This window comes from Pleurodeles waltl, chromosome 5, assembly GCF_031143425.1.
Source record: "Pleurodeles waltl isolate 20211129_DDA chromosome 5, aPleWal1.hap1.20221129, whole genome shotgun sequence".
NCBI classification, from domain to species: Eukaryota; Metazoa; Chordata; class Amphibia; order Caudata; family Salamandridae; genus Pleurodeles; species Pleurodeles waltl.
Window position 1 is genome coordinate 795,728,128 of NC_090444.1, and position 19,675 is coordinate 795,747,802.

The following is a 19,675-nucleotide window of genomic DNA, read 5'->3' on the forward strand; positions in this document are numbered from 1 at the left end:
GAATATAAGCATATCATTTGATTTTGAATACATTTTGGTGAATCTTAAGCATAGAATATGATGTATTAAACTCAATAGTCTGCCTCTTAATTGGCCCACAGAGCTTTTTGGAGGCCAGGATGTAAAGTTGCTGGAAATTCGATGGATTGAAGGAGTTGATTTACCATGTCTTTTGGAAGCAGATCCAAAAGTAGCTGTTTAAGAAGGTTATTCGGTTTTCACAGCAGTGATATGTCAGTTGATGTCAGCAATATTCCATGAACAAATGCCATGTTCATTCTGTGTACAGTGTTTTCACTTGTCCTGAAGTAAGAATGAAGTGATAAAGTCAATGCCTGGTGATGGTATTGATCTGAGGTAGATGCTATAATGATGTGATACTTGGCGGACATGTTGTTATCAACATTAATATGAAGATTCCAAAATCTGTTGTATCGGTAGTACCTTTGAAATGGTTTGTTTCATTCAGTGGTCAAAAGGGTAAGTTTTGATCATGCCAATGTTCTGAATAGCCTAATATATGTGGATATTTCATTTTAGCCAGCTTTGACACATGAATGCCACAAGTTGCCAGATTGGCTTCTCTGGCCCAGATTTTATGTGGAATATTGTCCGTCGACCAGTTAGTTTATGTTGTCTTGAAGTTAGGACTCATGCCCTGGATGACCCTAACATTTGTTAGATTACTAGAATTTATATCTTTCATTTTGGAAAAATGATCTAATAACTTCAGAATATTTTGGCATTTAAAATTGTCATGGGTCCCCCATGAGGTATAGTTTCAAATTAAATCTAAAGAGGCACAATGTAGACCAGTGCTATTCACCAGTAGTTCTTCATCCACATTATGTTCGAATCTAGTGAGCACTTTTGCATTATCACACAAAGTACCAGATGGAATATTAGTTGCCTTGAATTTTAAGTTGTCTTCTTATAGTGTTCCACCATTACTAGAATCACTATGAGTTTTGTATTGTTGAATCAGTGTTCCTTTCGGTGACTGGTAAAATCAGATAGGTGGTGGAGAGGGTCCCGAAAGGAAAGGCAAATCCATCATTTATGGTTTTTGCTAGGTTTAAATGATCAGTTGGGACAGTATCAACTTTAATGGTAACATTTCCGATCCTTGGTGTTTTGTATTGTTTTGTGTTTCTTGGTTAGTGCCTGTTGTTTGACTGTGACTGGAAGATGAGTTAGATGTGCAATTAAATGCTTGGTTTTATCTGATATTATAGTTAGTCCATCTTGCCTTTGCTCCAAGCTATCACAATTTCTGATTGTCTGAAACAAATGAGTCTTCATCAGGTTCAGACATGTTAGTTTAATCTCTCCAATTTAATAGTGGGAAGACACTTGGTTTATTTTGGTGCATATTTGTGGCTGCATCAGTAGTCAAAGCAGCCTTGTGTATAATTGATTTCTTATTCAGTTTCCTTAGTTTTTTAATCAACACTTACTCATCTCTGGCTGAAATCATTCACTTGGTGCCTCAGAAACAGAATGGGATGATGTGTTGTATTTAGAGTTATCATTTAAAAGTACTCAATTTTTGCTGTGATTTTTTTTCCTTCCTGATTGGTTTGGCATGGGTGTGTGATGAACCATCTCAGTGCTCATTGCTCTGGAAGTTGCCTATTGCTGAGACCCAGTAGTGCTTTGATTAGTATTAACAGAACCCGTACTTAAAAAGCTGGTTTGATGCTTTATAGTTGTTTGAATACCAGTCTGCATAGATTTTAGCTTTCCCAGGATAAGTTATAGCAGATTAACTATATCATCCATGGGTGACAAGATGCCAACACATGGTTCAACGCTTTTAAGTACGTTTTTGATTTTGCCGAAAACGTTTGAGTTTTCATGTAGACCGTTCAGTTCCTTGTTGATGTAATTTAATAGAGGTAAAATGCTTTGATAGTAAAGCTGATTGGATGCCTATAGTGTCTGCCATTTTAGACTCCTTAGCAGTGATTGCACACAAGATTAACAAACCTGTGTAAACTATTGTGATGTTCATTTCGCCCAAAGCATTATTGTAGAGACAACCTTGGCTGCACTAGGAAGCGGAGGATTTAATTGTGCCTCATTAATAAAGTGTTCCTCTAATCCAGATAATTCTGCTAGTAAATCTGAGTTATTAAGTGAACTTTCTAATGAATTATGGTTTGATGGTTAAGTGGTGTCCCTTACATCATTATTATCTTTAAAGGCAAGCTAGATAGAGTAGATGGAACCACTGTCCAAGTTGCTGTATAAAGATTTTAGGTCCTATGGTATAAAATTAATCTTGCAGTATTTGTGATATTCAATGCTGGGTGGTTTTTAGATGCCAAAAGAGTATGCTCAGCAAATTAAAATTGGCGGATGAAATGTTAGGCCAAATGTCGTGTTTCTGTTTAGGCCCTGATGGGAAATAATTTCGAATTAATAGTTACTTTACCAATTTGGTTGTTGTAGGAGGCTGGCCTTGTTTGTAATGGATACCAAAGGTACTTACACCTTATAACAGGTCCAGTTATCCCTTATTAGTGAAATGTAGTCAGTTTCTAGAAGCCAGGCTGTCTATGGGTAGCTGTAGAAGAGCAGCCAAGGCTGAACTAGGAGACATGCAAGGCTCTTGCAATACCACTGTAGACACAAACTACTCACACATATGAAAGAAAATACTCAGTGTTACAAAAATAAAGGTATTTTGGTGACACAAATGCCAAAAATACCTTAGAGACAATACTCCCTTAGGAGGTGAGTAATATACACAATATATACACTAGTATCTAAAAACAGGTAAGTACACAGTCAGAAAACATTGCAAATTGTGACAATCACAATAGGTTGAATTGGGCCTATGGGGAACACAAACCATATAGTAAGATAGTGGAATGCAAAAGTCGGTTCCCTACATCGGCAAGTGTAGTGTGTGGAGGGGCGCTGGAAGTGTAGGAAAACACCAAAGGTACGTAATGGAACCCACCCCAGAGTCCAGAAAAACAGGAGTAAATCACAGTAAGTTTCTTGTAAACAAACAAGAAATCGTGATAGAAGATTATGCAAGAACCAAAAGAGACTGCAAGACACCATCAATGGATTCCTGGACCTGAAGAGCTGTGGAAGAAGGAGGCCAAGTGCAACAAGCACTGAAGAGTCCAGGGAGAACAGGAGCCCCTGCTAACCCAGATGAGGGTGCAAAAGAAGAACCACTGATGAGAAAACAAAGTCAGTTATGCACCCAAGAAGACATATGTGGGTTCCTGGTTGATGCAGAAGATGTCCCACGCCAGATGGATGATTGCAGTCTGGTTTGCGTCGCTGGATTCCACCAACAAACCTTGGCAGATGCAAAGCTCGTTGATAGCAGAAAATGGCGCAGCCCAGGACCAGGAGGGACCTGGTGACCTCCACCCAGGAGGGTGAGACAGAGGGGGCTCTTAGCAACTCAGAGAGCCCTCAGAAGACCAGGCAGCGCGCACAGGAGTCCCACAGCATGGGGACAAAGAAGGTGCACATGGAGGCCCATGCAGCATGAAACAAAGGGATCCCACACTGCCGGAGAACCTCTCAGGAAGCTGTGCATTGCAGGATGGAATCCTAGGGCATAAGCTGTGCTGTGCACAAAGAAATTCATGGAAGGTCACACACAAGCCTTAGCAACTGCAAGTCATGCAGTGCATGGGGGTACTTTCTTGTGTGGGGAGGCAAGCTCTTACCTCCACTAAAGATGGACCGCTTGACCTTGGGACTTTCAGGGTCACTTTAGTCCACCACCCATGTTGCTGGATCCACGCTCGTCATCTGGAGAGGGGACCCACACCACTGGTCGTCGCTGCAGAGAGGTGCCTGCTGAAGCAGGGAAGTAACTCTGTCACTCCACTGGAGATTCCTTCGGTTCTTCTGGTGCAGGCTGAAGACAGGCAGTCCTTAGAGGATGCATGACCTAGAAACTGTCACAGTTGCTGGCAAGAGCTGAAGATACAATGTTGCAGAAGTCATCTTTGCTTCTTTGTAGAGTTCCTGGAGGGTTCAGCTGCGGTTCCGTTGGTAGAAGATGAAGTAAAGGATGCAGAGGATTCCTGCTGGAGTCTTGCAATTCAAATCTGAAGAAATACCCAGAGGAGAGACCCTAAATAGCCCTGAAAGGGGGATTGGTCACCTAACCAGGTAAACACCTATCAGGGGAGGTCTCTGACATCACCTGCTGGCACAGGCCACTCAGATGCTCCCAGAGTGCCCCACCACATTGGAATTCAAGGTGGGAAAACCCCGGGACACTATGAGGGAGCTCTGGGCACTACCCCTGGGGTGGTGATGGACAGGGGAGTGGTCACTCCCTTTTCCATTGTCCAGTTTTGCGCCAGAGCAGAGACTGAGGATCAATGAACCGGTATAGAATGGATTATGAAAGGAGGGCACCATCTGTGCCCTTCAAAGAATTTCCAGAGGCTCTGGGAGGCTACCCCTCTCTTGCCTGTAACACCTACTTCCAAAGGGAGAGGGTGTAACACCCCTCTCCCAAAGGAAATCCTTTGTTCTGCCTTCCTGGGCTTGAGCGCCTCAAGCAACAGGAGAGCAGAAACCTGTCTGTGTGAGGTGGCAGCAGCTGGGGCTGCCTGGAAAACCTCCGAAGGCTGGTATGGCAGTACTGGGGGTCCACTGTGGAGCCTCCAGAGTGCATAGGATTGTGCACCAATACTGGAATCAGTATTGGGGTTACAATTCCTAGTTGTTAGACACCTTACATGGCCATATTCGGGGTTACTATTGTGAAGCTGGACATAGGTATTAAGCTATGTCTAGTGCACGTGTAAATTGGCGTCACCGCTCTCACGAAGTCTGGGAAAATGGTCCTGGATGACGTAGGGGCACTCCTGCTCGCAGAAGCCTTTGCATGGGCTCCCTATGGGTGGCAAAAGTAATGCTGCAGCCCATAGGGATCCCCTGGAACCCCAGTGCCTTGGGTACTTAGGTACCACATACGAGGGACTTATAAGTGGTGACCAGTATGCCAATTTGGAGTGAAATACTGGGTTACTGGTATGTAGTGCTCAATTTAGAAACAGAGAGAGCATAAGCACTGGGGTCCTGGTTAGCAGGACTCCAGTGACACAGTCAAGCATACTGACATCAGGTAGAAATTGGGGGTAAAATGCCAAAAAGAGGGAACTTTACTACAGTTGTCAGCTGCCTATGGTTGTCATTTGCTGCCGTGGAGTGTTTCAGTCAGCTTCAACAGTTTATCTGTGTTTGTATTTGTAGGGGGAACTTCAGTTCTAATGAATGAGAATGTTTTAGATGGTATCAAATCAATTTGCCCGACCTCACCCCACTTGATCCATTCTGTTAAAGAAAAAAGTCAGATAGGTAACGCAAGGTTTTTTTGTGAATTTTTCTGTGATCTGTTTTTCATTTTAAATTAGGCCCATTAAAAGAAGCAGGAACTGTTATGCAATTTTAATTTGTAGGTCAGAGTAATTACTGAGGAATAGCATTTAAATGTAATTTGGAAATAAACTCCAGGATAACGCTTCTAATGCTGTTCTGGGCGGTGTTTTTCCTCTCCTGCTTGTCCAACATCGTTCAAGGGAATTGCGAGGAGCCAGCCAGTGACCATGCTCCTCCTTAATCTGTTCACATTAGGCTGCTTGAGAATGATAGCCACTCCACATGCTCCTATCTGTATTCCTCTCTCAATTCTTCTTACCATCCCCCAAAAACTGCAACCACAAACCACAACTGCCAAAGAAAATCACTTACCCATAGTTCCACTTTCCTGGAAGTCCACTAGGTTAGAAGTTTGCCCAACCTTCATCTCACCACAGGGTTTGGTGGATGCCCCGCCATCGGAGAAGGTGGCCACCTTTGCCCCCATATGGAAAGAGTAACCAGCACAATGCAGGGCAGGGTGAACAAGATATTGTGGCTTTGGCAGTGACCATCAGTGAATGCAAGAGCAAAATCTTCTGCTCCATTTGTAGGTGGTAGGCTGTGGCAGGGCGAGGGAGGGAGCTTGCTCAGGAGGAGAGCTCAGCTCTGTATAGTCGGTGGAATACAAGTATGCTCAATGCAACAAGGCCTCAACACAGGTATGGTATTCCTCAGTGTAACTTTTGTATACAGAAAAGCTTTAATCAGGCTTCACAAACACATAGAACACGGGCATAGTTTGGCAACATCAATTAAAGCTTCTCTAGCATGGTAGACATTTATTTGCATTTGCATTGTTACCCAAAACTATTGCAATGATAAAACAATAATCAAAACCATAAATGCAAACAGTAAATTGTAGCACTCATAACTGGAGAGGGAAATAAGGCTTCATTAAAAATTGCTGGGAGTCCACACGTGTGATAAACCTCAGCGTTTATTAGCGCTTACTCCCCACCTAGTCTCAAGCTACTGTGTCTTTCAAGCCTCTTGCAGACCATTTGGGCCTGGTTACCGATGGTGTTTATTCGTTATTTTTTTCCGAGACCAGAGACGCTATTAAGTGCTAAGGTCACCTCATGAAGCTGCTCTGTGCCTGATTAAAGGCTGTAAGCCCTACCCTTGCAGCCCAAGTACGGAAACCAGGTGCCTAGAGAGCCAAGTGCGTATATATATATAGCAGCCAAAAGTGTCTTGGGCATTACTTGGAGCCATTCAATATAGTGAAATCCAAGGGCCGCTCTTGCCCACGTGCGAGTGGTGTCAAACTTCCACGTGGCAGTTGTTTCAGTTTTGAAGCATGAAACGGCTTTGTACCTGGATGCATGCAGACAGCCCCACCCTAGAGGCCCAATTAAAAAAAAAACAGGTACCAAAGTGAAAAGTGATCAGATACATAAAAGCCAAAAGTGATGTGTGCATTACTTAGAGCCACTTAATGTAAAAGGACCAAATAACAACTCCTGCCCTCGGGCCCTAATGCAAGTGATGCCGAGTGCACCCACAGAGCCGTCACTTAAGTTTTGACAATAAGTGAATAAAAACACATGCTAGTGCGACTGTGTATCGGGGAAGTCCAGATCAGGCACCTCAAAGTCCTCTTTCAGCATTTTCTTAGACGCCAGCACAAGAAATTTAACAAACCATCAGATCAGTTGTGGGCTTCCACAGGCAAAGCAGGACATCACAGCCTGCCCCCAAGTATGGATCCCCTTTTGATTAATGGGAGATTTTAACAGTTGTCTTCTTTCCTCCAGCAGCCCCTTGCAGGTACATAGCAGGTGTGGCATGTCTTCTGTATCTGTGCCACATAGTCTACACACCTTCAGCATGTTTTTTGTCAGTAGGGGAGGTGCTGAGAACAAGGCAACAGCCCCAAGAAATGTTTCAAAAATTGCTCTTTACAGGAATTGGACAAACCTAGGCTTCGGCATTTCTGGGGTATTGAGGTGGAGTAAGTGTGCAATACCATCCAGGCATGAGCTCCGCCTAGTCTTCCACTAGCGACTGAAACTTGATCAGTTTCCACACTGATTTTGTTTTTAAATTGAGCGACTAGTTAGGGTTTCCCACAACTGGATTAACCCAGTCCTAGCCAGGGAATCTTTAAGATAGATTCCAGCAGGGGATGTAGCAAATGTATCTCCCTGTTGCAGCTCCAGCCATAAGTAGTGGTTAAGAGTGCCTTTGAGAGTGCCAGGCAGCGCCTTCCTGATTTTGTCCGAGAAGTTGATAAAAGCTCTTTGACGCTCCAAAGACAGTTTCTGCAGCCCAAACTCCAATCTGATCTGTGCCACTGAGGTATGTTTTGGCAAGCTAAAGCTAATTCTGTAAGTTTTCAATAGGGTGTTGTCCAGGATTTTAGCATCCCTGCCCCACGTAGTTCACTGCCATATGTTATTGTCAGTAGAAGTTTGGCTTGCAGTACCGGAGGAATTGCCCCTTTCAGATTCGCTTTTAAGTTCTTTACTAATGCTGGCACCGCTAGCCCTTTCCTCTTTATTGCTTCCCTTCTCCATGTGAAGTTGCCTTCCTTGTCCACTATTACGCCTATGTATTTATATTCTGTTGTTGATGTGTTAGTGGTATTACCGAAGTACCAGGCAGGTGACTTTTTCCTTCTGTAGTTAATGGAGTTAGTACGTGTCTTGTCGAAGTTGACCATTAGTCCTTTTTCATCAGAATATTTATGTGCTATGTTGAGGTGTTGAAAGCCTATTGGGGTGTGACTGACTAGAACGATGTTACGGCAAAGAAGAAGCACAACAGTGACAGGCCCCCAAGCCTTTGGGCTGGAAATTACAGCTGTCAAGTTCCAGCGTCAGGTCGTCCAGAAAGAGGTTGAAGAGCATGGAAGCCAGTATGCACCCCTGCCTTAACCCTTTGTTGGTTGATATTTGCCTTGAGAGATGCGTCCCTTCACGCAGCTTCATCTGCACCCATGTGTTTTATGAAGAGCGATTAGGATGTCCTGGAGTTTTCGGGGAATCCCCCAACTTGCCAACTTACTCCAGAGTCTGGCCCAGTTCACATGGTCCAAAGCTGCCCTACAGTCAATGAAACAGAGGTGAAGTGATTGTTTTGAATCTTTTGCCTGGCCTATAATGAGTGCAATGGCCATGATGTTGGTGGTTGTACCAGAGGTTTTTGAGAACCTGGTTTGATTGAGCGGGATTATTGCAGTTTCAGTTGCCCAGACCATAAGCTCTTCAAGTAGGGTCCCTGCAAAGTATTAAGGCTCATTGTCAATTAGGGCTTTAAGTATTGGGGATGTTAGCAATCCTCTCCAGAAATCTGAGATTGTACCAGTGAGCCTAATTTCAGAGAAGAGTGGCTCTAGTGCCTCTGCCCAGAAATCTGGATGCTGTGTGAAGATCGCCAGGAGGATGCCATTAGGGCCAGGGTCTCCTTCTCTTCTGCCTTTGCCTATTTGCCAACTAATTAGGTTTATGCGTGCAGAACTGGGTGAGAGGCTAGACCCTTTAGTTGACAAAGAGAGATGTGTTGTAATGTTCCCTTCCTTAGGATAGGAGTTTCAAAGTGTGTTTACTGATGTCGTGCCAGCTGCCCCATCTGTGGTGGGTACAGTGCTCCTCTATATATGTCACCCAGTTTTCTTCTGCTATGCGTGGGGTTATACCCCCATGTAATGGGTGAGTCAGATTGTTTATCGTTCTCCAGAATTGAGCCCCATCATTGTGTTTGATTTCGGCAAGCAGTTTTACCCAAAGCTCACACACCTGTGCTCTGTCGGCAACCCACTTCAACTTCTTTAGTCATTTTGTGCTATTGTAAGGAAGCTTGCAGAGGAATATCCTCAGGGTTTAGTTTTAAGGATTTTATGGTGCTTTTCATGGTTCTTTTAAGTGACCTTAGCTTGGTCTGATATGCCTTTGTGATACATCCTGCTTCTTTGAATGTATGACGTAACTTATTTTTAGGTTGTACAGCAACTGTTTCTGCCAGGCTGTGAGTGAAGGACACCCACCTTCTTATTTCGCTTTCTGTTGAATTTCTTTGAGCCTGCAGGAGCACCACTGTGGACTGTGACAATTGTTCTATTATCACCTGGGCAAACCTAATCCTTTGATTATTTACTGTAAAGATGGTGTCCGAAGCCACGGCAACCCGGGGTAATGTGGACATAATTGTTAGTAAAGTTACTTCATGTGTCCATAGCCTCCGTTTTAAGGTCCTTAAAGAGATTACTTAGCATGTCAGGGAGTGAAGATAATTTGTCCACAATTGGGCTGCACTCACAACTAGGGTGCGCGTTGAGTGGTTCAGATTGAAACCACTTGATAACTGAGTTCAGATTCCTTAACTTTTTGTCAATGCCTGGAACAAAGACTGCCAAGGTGTTAAGTAGAGTTAGCTGGACATCCATTTGATCTGCCTGGTATTGGAGAGTCACCACCAGGAGTTGCATGGTGCAAAGCAGTGATGTCCAGACACTGTCCGTGCTGGACGATCATCGTTGCCTTGGTTAACTTGTATTTCTACAGTTGCGCTACAGGTTGTTGCATCACTTCCTGTGTTTGTTGTGATGTTGGTGTGCAGAGATGCTTCTTGAGAGTATGATATTAATAGGCCCTCCCATTCTTGGGTACCCAGATATGAGAGCAAGTCAGGCTCCTCCACCAGTGGCTCCTGAGTACCCTCCTTGTCTTCGTGATGCACAGAAGATGAATGGCATGGCTTATCACAGTTTGGCAGTGAAGGGGAATAAAAGAAGGTTGAGACAGAGGAGCATGAGACTCTTAGACCTCCAGATCCAAGGAGGGAGTAGGTGTGGGGGTCAGAGAGATCAAACTGTCCTCCTTGGTTAGCATTAGGGGCTTGTTTATTTGGCAGTTCAAAGGCCGGTTGCTGTGGCTGTTGTCACCTTGACTCTTGCAAGCTTCTTCTGCTTCAGCAGGCCCATTTAAGGGGCTGGGTGTGAGGGCGGCCAGACACTTTGTTGGTAGTTAGGAGTGGAGACCACCACCACTAGGCAGACCCACTCTCGGGCCCTGCTCATGAGTTCCAATAATGTTCGCACAGACCAATAGACTAGTCTGGCCTGGTCTTGCCAGTGCCTGCGAAAGGCCGTCAGGTCCCAGTCCTCCATCTCCATTAGCCACCGATGGCGGAGGGGTACCTTCCTTTGCTTGGCTACCTACATCTAGTGGTCGGAGTGTAGAGAAAGCAGATGCTATTAATAAATAAGATGGCATAAAAGTAGCATATGGCAGCTAATAAATCTGTAGTTTCAAAGGCCTACCAGAGAAAATAACATAGAAATGAAAATGTACACGTTTAAATTGTGGTGGACATTAGTGCCTACCATGTGTATTTTTTCTTACGTTTAACATGAAGACATGCATTTGTATTTTGAGTAAAGTATAAATAATATTAACATGGAAGGATTGTTTCCACGTAGAAATAGTAGAAATAGAAATGTATTATGAGTATTAAATGAGTATTAATTAAACACACACATATTGAATTAAATGAATTCCACTAACATACAAAGAAAAATAAATACACATTTAAAATTGCCTTTACATAACATAAATGATATTTTAAATTAAATAATTTGTTTGCACATATGATTTGAATTGTAAGGTGCACAACAGGTTTCTGTATTAATGGGTTAATGTGCATTAAGGCTTCCTTAACTTGACTAGACCTGAAAAAGAAGGCTCATTTTGTGAGCAGCAATTGAAAATTACTTGTTTGCTTCTGTCCCATCTGATGTGAATTCTTTTCCTAGGCAGCTAACATACATTTAGTTAACATATCAGTGTTTTTTCTAGCTGTTGAATCGGATAGGAAATCACAGTGCTCATGTGAAGGAATATTAGTTTAGTTTATTGTGGGTCTTGAAAAAGGAACTGTAAGTAGCAACTGATCAGAAAATGTAATATTTTGGCAGAATTGCATGCAGTCACAGTATGAACAATGGACTTTTGCTGAGAATATTCCTAAAATTATCAGAACTTAGTGGTGCCATCACTTACCATTGGATGCTGAAATCATTGCCCAGAGTGTGTCCACCTGAAGAACAAATGAATAAATTGTGCATATTTTAATTAGTGAAAACCTTTGGAATGGAATTCAGTTCCCTTCAGATCCTTCTTGAAGTCAGTATGTCCTGGCAGTCTGAATCAGTCTTCTCCCTTGCTTGGTAATGTTCAGAACTCTGTTGGAGTTTGTCTATTCTGCTCTTACATATCTTCTCTGAGTGTCTTGATGAGTTTCATCATCATAGTCTTAGCCACCCTATTCTGTGATGTGCTTCAGTTTTTCTATGGTCAACTAATTCTGAACTGCTGATTTGTCAACTGAAGCTAGAAGAAGATGGAATCATCTTGAATGCTGTCCCATGAGGAGAGGTATAACTATATGTGGTTTCATGTTTTTTTTAGCTTAGTCACTTACACCAGCATATGTTTATAGTAAGTTACCTTAGTTAGATGGTTTCCAAATTATTTTTGCCTTTTTTTTATTTATGCTTTTAGCCACATGTGTTAGCCCATTCCCATGCATGGAAGTCTCAGTTTTGGTTAGTAATAAGGATAGCCCAGCTCAGGGAAATTGATTGTTAAAACCATAGTTTGATGATTTACTGATGTCCTTATCATCTGCTTTGAAATCTGGTAATAATGTTCGTAGTGTATTGTTGCTAATCTATGTTATGCTTTTGGAGTGTCTAACAGTATTGATGTTTAGTAGGTTGAATCTTTTCAGACGTTTCAGTCAGCCTATGGTTTTCATGCATGTTTATAACTAGTTTTGCAACCATTTATGTAGGATTGATTTTGGGACTGTAATAAAGCTTTCATATGTTACTCGGTTTGGAGTCTGACTTAGTATTTAAATTGTTATGGTGTTTAGTATTGTTTATGGTATAATGTCATTAATTTGTGATTGAATGGTTCTGACTACTACACTTTTCGCATAGCCCAAAGATTAAGTCAACCTCAGAGGGTGAGATACTGGTTTTGGTGTGTCTCATCTTCCTAGCGCTGGCAGTTGTTGAGCCCCGGAACTGGAGAATAGGAATTTTACAGGGCTCCAGCGATCCAGCAGTTTTTAGTAGCAGAGCAATGACTTTGTCTTGTGAGGAGGAGAGTCAGAATTTACCCACATTGTGAGTTGTTCTAAGTATAGTATAAGGGTTGAAGAAATCTCAGCGCTGTGGTACAAGTGTACGGTTTATGTTTTGAGTAGGGTTTGCGCCTGAAGTGCTTTAGCAAATCACAGTGAAGTGTGATGTACTCCAAGTGAATGCTGAACTTTATGCTAAAAAATTACCCATGTCGTTGTTGTTATAATGGGCCCTGCGAGGCCTAAGACTCCGGAGTAGTATTGTACAAGTTATGGAGACACTTGGTTAATTTATTGTGTGCAGGTAACATGTTGGTTGATTGAGGGCTGTCGTCAATACCAATATTACTTCCCTTGGGTGAGTAGGTTGTTGGTTGGTATTAAGTGAATTTTGAGTGCACATGGAGGATCCGTACTAATCACACTCAGGTTTTCGGGTCAAATCTTACTTGCATTTGTGAGAAATCCACAGCCAGAAGTGTAGCTGTTTGAGCAAAAGAACACACTTGAAATTTTCGTATAGCTTCCTAAGTGTTTGAGTCCTACTCACGTTGAGCAGACAGGTTTTTGTTTTTTGTGCTTGCAATATTTTGCATCAAGTTTTGCATGAGAGGTGTATGAGATGGCTTTGAAGTGAGTCACACCTGCTAAATGGAGTGAGTGTGATGTCCTTTGGTCCGTGCTGGGATAGGTCGGTTGGTGAGAAAAGCTGCACACGGATTGGTGGACAAGACTGCGCTGCTATAGGTTAAGAATAGCTTGTGAATAGGATTGGGGGACAGAAAATTACTTCCTAGTTTTGTAGATTTTGTGTTTGTGAATTAGATTTGTGTAAAAATAAAGTTTTCAAAGCTTTAAGGAGCTTCCTGAGAGGATTTTTTTTTATTTCAGTTAGGGAGGGTGAGCCTACTCCACTTGAAGGTACACCAGCATTCGAAGTAAAGGAAGAGAGAGGAGTTTCAGCATCTGTTTGGGTAAATTAATGGTGCAAAATAACTGAGAAGGAAGGCACTTTTGCTTTTCCTAGTTATGGAACATTTAACGTGAGGATTTTAGGAACGCAGAGCAGAGAATGTGGAGAGACGATACATTACATGTAGTGAAGTTATTCCCAGCAAATTACTCAGGAAGCTGATGTAAGTGTTAAATTTAAAGCCAAAAAGAAATCTGAGGAAGATACAGAGCAGGAATCAGGTGAAAATAAGAAGGTAGCAGATATCAAGAGTGATTCACATAATTAATTTATAATGCAGTTGTTGCAGAAACGTTCCCACAGCATAATACAGTTCAGTAAATCAGAATGTAGTCCCAAATGTTGCCACAGCTCCAGTTGGAAAAAGTCAGGTTCGAAAAGTTCCAAACGTGCCTATTGCAAATGTTGCACAGGTGCCAACAATTTATCTGACAGCTCCAAATGTTAACACAGTTCAGAATGTTCCACTTCCAGTTATGCCACAGCCTATTCAGAATGCAGGAAAGACACAGCTGGAGTCCGCACCTAATGTACAGACACCTGCACAATTTGTGAACCAGAGACAGACCATGCCAATGTATTTCCCAGTGATGACACCACAGAATATTACCTCAAATCAGTCAAGTTAAACTTTTGGTAAAGTATTACCTGGCCAGAGTAAAATTAATGTTCCTGCAGAGTCAGTCGAATTTGTCAGGTCCGGAAGCATTAACAGTCCCTGTTGGACTTTTGGCCATACGCATGGTCATCCCTAGTCTTTTTGCCTCCTTCCTCCTGTTTTTTCTGACCTCTCGCTGTTGGCTCTAGGACTCTGAGCACTTTATCACTGCTGACCAGTGCTAAAGTGCAGGTGCTCTCCCATCTAAAGTTGGTATGATTGGCTTATACCTAATTGGCATATTTAATTTACCTATAAGTCCCTTGTACAGTGGTATCTCTATACCCAGGGCCTGTAAATTAAATACTACTAGTGGGCCTGCAGCGCTGCTTGCGCCACCCACTGAAGTAGACTTTCAGACCTGTCTCAGGCCTGCTAGCGCAGGGCCTGTGTGCGCAGTTTTCTGCCACAGGGACCTGGCATCTAAATTTACTTGCCAGGCCCAGAACTCCCCTTTTACTACATGTAAGTCACCCCTAAAGTACGCCCTAGCTAGCCCTATGGGCAGGGTGCCATGTATGTAGAAAGGCAGGACATGTGCCATATTGCATGGCCTGTCCTAGTAGTGACAAACAGCCTAACTTGGTGTCTCACTGCTGTGAGTGCTGCCTTCTCATAGGATTGCATTAGAAATGCCCTGCCTTATGTGTAAGGGGTATTGTCTGATTTATGAGGGGTAGCGTAGGCGTGTTTGGTATGGTTGTGATGGTGATAATAAATACTGCTTACTGGTGTGGGTGTATTTTTTATTACTATCACAGAAATGCCACTTCTAGAAAGTGCGCATTTATCTGTGCTTATAATTCTGGTGTTTTGCAGCTTGACTCCAATCCACGTCTGGGCAGAGTGACAGTTGGGGCTTTGTGCATACTTTTCAGACAGCCTGTACACAGGGAGGGTGGAGGTGTCACTGAGGTGCATCTACATACTGAATAGTCTCCCTGGGCTGAGAGAAGGGAGAGGCGGGGCACACCTACATTTGTAAAGGCTGTGCCCTGGCCTCACACAATAGGGTCGTTAACCCCCCACTGATGATTGGAGCCTGTGCTGAAAGGAGAGAGGGGGCACTCCCAGAACCAGTTGTAACTGGCTGGAACCTCCTCTCCCTGTCATTGTAAAACACTGTAAAAAAAGGACTATAAGTACAGGGGAATTTTCCCCACAATTTGAACACTCTTGGAACTTGAAGCTGGACACAGAACGCTGATGAAGGGACTCACCAGGAAACCGCCATGGACTGCTGCTGCTGTGCTGACCTGTGACCTGCCTGGTCACTAGGAGGAACTGCCACCATCTGCACCCCTTGTGCTGGCCTGTGGCTCGACCCACCAGCCCTGTGCTCCTTCTTGTGTAGTTGTTCCCAGGGGCAGGGTGCTGTGGCCCCTGACCCCTGCAACGATCTTCTACATCTTTGCCCAGGATGCTTGAAGAGAAAAAAGGCATTCTTGGTGTTGCTGGGGCTGCCGATGTGCCCTCGCGCTTTGAAAGCGCTTTTCTTTGATGAAAAGAAATCACCGCCGCAGCCGGGCTTTAAATTATGCCTTCGCGCTTCCTGGAGCGCGTTTCTACTAAAGTGGATCACCGCCGCAACCCGGGCTCATAAACTGTGCCCTAGCGCCTTGAAGAGCGCTTCCCTGCTGCCAAGTTCACCGCCGCAGCCGGGTTCGTTGGTTGTCTCTGAGCGCGAGGAGCGCGCTCAGCTCTGTGCCCCCGGGGCACAGGAAGGATCACTTTGTTAGGAAATCGGAGCTGGCACGCTCCTAGCGTGCTCCCGGGGGACGCGCCCTTCTCAGGGCGCCCCCGGGGCACCAAGAGGCCCATCCCGGGCCGCAACGTCATCCGAGGGAGAGGCTGCGCCTCTCCCTCACTAGCAGGAGTCCCGGAGGACTCGCCTGCTCTGCCAGGGCCGGGCGCAGCCTCACCGGAGGCTCGCCCTGGCCCCTGGCTCTCTGGTTGGCCCCCTCGCGGGCCAGGAGTCACGAATTTAGGGGTCTCCCTCCAAGAAAGGGCCACGGAGGCCCCGGGAGACCCCCGACGGTAGCGGGACCCCCGGAGGGGCCCGCCTTTGTACAAGGAGGGGGTGCGAGGCGCCCCCCTCCCCTCTTTGACCATTGGGTGACCTGGGCCCCCCACAGGAGGGCCGGTGGAGGCCCGGGGGAGCCCCCAGTGATCGCGGGCCCCAGGAGGGACCCCACAGCAATACCGAGGGGGTGCGTGCCGCCCCCCTCTTCCCCAAGGTTCCAAGGAGGCCCCCTCATTGCGCAGAGGAGCGCTGGGGGCCCCTTTCTTCTTTGTTTTAGGCACTGGAGGTGCCTTTTCATCATTTACAGGTACTTTTTAAAATGGACCAATATGATTATGAGTTAAAGTTCTTTCAACAGACTTTGCAATTCTGTTATATTGCCTACCTGTTCTTTGATGTGTTTACATATGTGTGCACATGTTCCTTTTATGGGCATGACTTGCTAATATGTTTGCCTAACTTGCCATAGGTTTTCTAATGTTCCTACTATGGGCGTTTTATGATATGCTTATGACAAGTGTTCTAATGTGATAACGTGTTTCCTGACTACTGCTTATGTTGCAGAATACTGAGTAACCTGTGTGTTATGTGTGACTACTGCTAGTTTGCAGAGTAATTAATGTGTAACGTGTTCTGACAACTGCTAAGGTAGCAGGATAGTACTGTTATGTGATGTTGGTCTAATAATTACGTTGTGTACAATACAGTGTATTTTTATATAATCTAGTGTTGTGTTTCCTTGGTGGTGGGAATATTGCGTCACATGTATGTGTGTGTTGTGCAGACGCTTTACGCATTGCCTCCGGGTTAAGCCTGACTGCTCGTGCCAAGCTACCAAGGGGGTGAGCAGGGGTTATCTTGGACGTGTAACTCCCTTGCCCTGACTAGAGTGGGTAAGTTCTGCCTGGCTGAGGTACATACCCTAGCCAACCAGAAACCCCATTTCTAACATTGGAAGTCAGCGGTGAGGATAGGACTTGCGCTTGCACAATACCATTGTGACTCATTATTTCACTACAAGGATTGCGTTTAGACCATCACATGTTTGGCTTCTCTTAACTTTCTCTCTTTGGTCATTTTTCCTGTTTTCAGTTCTCACGCTTGGGTATTGTGGTTGTCACAGTTGAGTTATTTGTACCTTTTCAAGATGGGGCTTACCTTTGATTTAGAGGACCTGCCGTTTTACACGCAGGAGGAATTAGAGGGGTTCTGTAGAGAGAGAGGGCTGCCTGTAGAAGGGGACCTCAGGAGATCTCTGAATTTCTTTGAAAGGTTTGTGACATTTACCCAGGGAGGGAGTGTGCTTAGGGGGTACCCAGAGGATCCTGAGTATAGCGAGGGTTCCCAATGGGAGGGCTCCCAGACCTCATCCCTAGAGAGTGGTAGAGAGACTGATCAGGAGGGTGAGAATGACCGGTTGGGGACGCCAGTTGACAGGGAAGGCCCCAGTGATAGGGAGTCCCTTGCTGGGCCCAGTGTAAGAAGCAGGGCTACCTCTCATTCCTTGACGCCTGATGAGCTAAGAGATAGGCGGGAAGAGAGGGACCTGAAGTTGCTGTTAGCGCGCCTAGCTGTTGAGGAGAGAAGGGCTGAGGTAGAGAAGGCCTTAGTACAGGAGAGAATGGCAGAGGCAGAGAGGGCCTTTGCCAGAGAAAGACTCGCTCTAGAGCGCAGTCTGAAGGTTCTGGACTCACCAGCGCTGCAGGTGGAGTCCAGTGGTGGCAGCAATGTACAGTGCTGTAGCAAAGATGTTCCTCACATACCCATAGATCTGGTACCTAGGTTCCAAGAGGGGGGTGACATACGTCAGTGGTTAAAGGAATATGAGAAGGCTCTGGTAGAGCGCAGGATCCCTGAGAAGGATTGGGGAACTGGCCTAGGGAGTTTTATTCCTGAGGAGGGGAGGGATGCCCTACTGACTCTAGAAGAGAGTGACAGGGAGGGGTACTCCGCTGTGAAGAACGCACTGATTATGAAGTATGGTTTTTCCCCTGAGGAATACAGAAAAAGGTTTAGGGGTGGTAAGAAACTGTCCCACCAGTCTTGGGAGGAGTTTGTGGAGGATTGCTGCATTGCACTAGATGGATGGGTGAAGGGTAGCACAGTAAACAATTTTGAAGGGCTGTTTAATCTGATTCTGAGAGAGCACCTGTTTCGTTGTTGTTTTTCAGAGTTACGCCAACACTTGTCAGAGTGTGAGCTCTCTGACCCCAGGGAGCTCGCAAAGGAGGCAGACTTCTGGTTGCGTACCAGAGGGTCTGGTGTGGCATTAGGGGGTGTTCCTAATGAGAGTGGTCTAGGTGTTTCCCAACAAGGTGTGGTGGGAAAGGAATGGAGTGTCCCAGGTAGGTCCCAGTGGACTGGGATGGGTGAGGGACCCCATGTCCCGTCTCTGAGGAGAGGGAATGGGGCTGGGCTGAGGCCCAAGGTGCCCAAGATACCGTCCCAGGCCCCTGAAGGTTCCATGAGTGAACGCCAGGAGGTGAGCCTAACCTGTGCCGTAGGGCCAGCTGTTCAGAAGGATCCCATTTTGTCATTAGGACTTAGGCGGGTGGCTGGTGATAGCGTTCCGCCGGTCCTGGTGTCTGGTAGTCTCGCTCTACAGCGGAGGAGGCGGAAATCCAGGCATAGGGTTGAGAGGGGGCTGCGGGCCCCAGTGGAGAACCTGGAGGGTCAGGGGTCAGCTCTGAGAGCAGAGCCCCCCAGGAATGACCTTGGTGAGACCATTTCTGGGCTGGGGGGAATCCAGACTCTGTCCGATGGGCAGAGGTCAGGAGACCTGCGCCAGCCAGACTCTTGTGTGGCCCTTGGGGAAAGTGTTTCCCTGATGGGGGGTAGGTGTGCCCCCCAGGAAGTCCTGGTGCGCCAGGCAATGATTCAACCGCAGGGTGGTGACTCTGGGTTGGATGATCAGGTTCAGGGGGTAAACTCTGACCTGATGGGGAGTACGTGTGCTCCCAAGGAAGTCCTGGTGCGCCAGGCAGTGGTTCAACCGCAGGGTAGTGACTCTGGGTTGGATTGCCAGATTCAGGGGGTAAGCTCTGATCTGGTAGGGGGTAGGTGTGCTCCCAAGGAAGTCCTGGTTCGCTGGGCAATGGTCCAGTCTAAGGGTGTCGTCCCTGGACTAGATAGACAGGTTCAGGGGGTAAACTCTGACCTGGTTGGGGGGGCGGTTAGTGTGCTCACCCCCCTGTGTGAAACTTCTGGTGGCTTCTCCCGAGGTGGGGAGACGCAGGACTCTGGAAGTGGGGTTCAGGGAGGGGGAAGCCCGCCCCGGACCCCGGTGCAACCCAAGGGTGTCGTCCCTGGGTTGGGTGGTCAGTCGCCAGGTAGTGATCCTGGGCTGGCGAGAAAGTTGTGCAGGGCTGCTGTACCCAGCACCCTGGCAAGTGTGGATTCTGGTGATACCCCTCCTAGGAGAGGAGGGCGGGATCCTAGAAGGAGGGGTAGAGGGAGGAGAGCCTCGCCTCTAGCCCCTGTAGAACCTATGGGTGCGGACCCTAGGTTGGTGGAT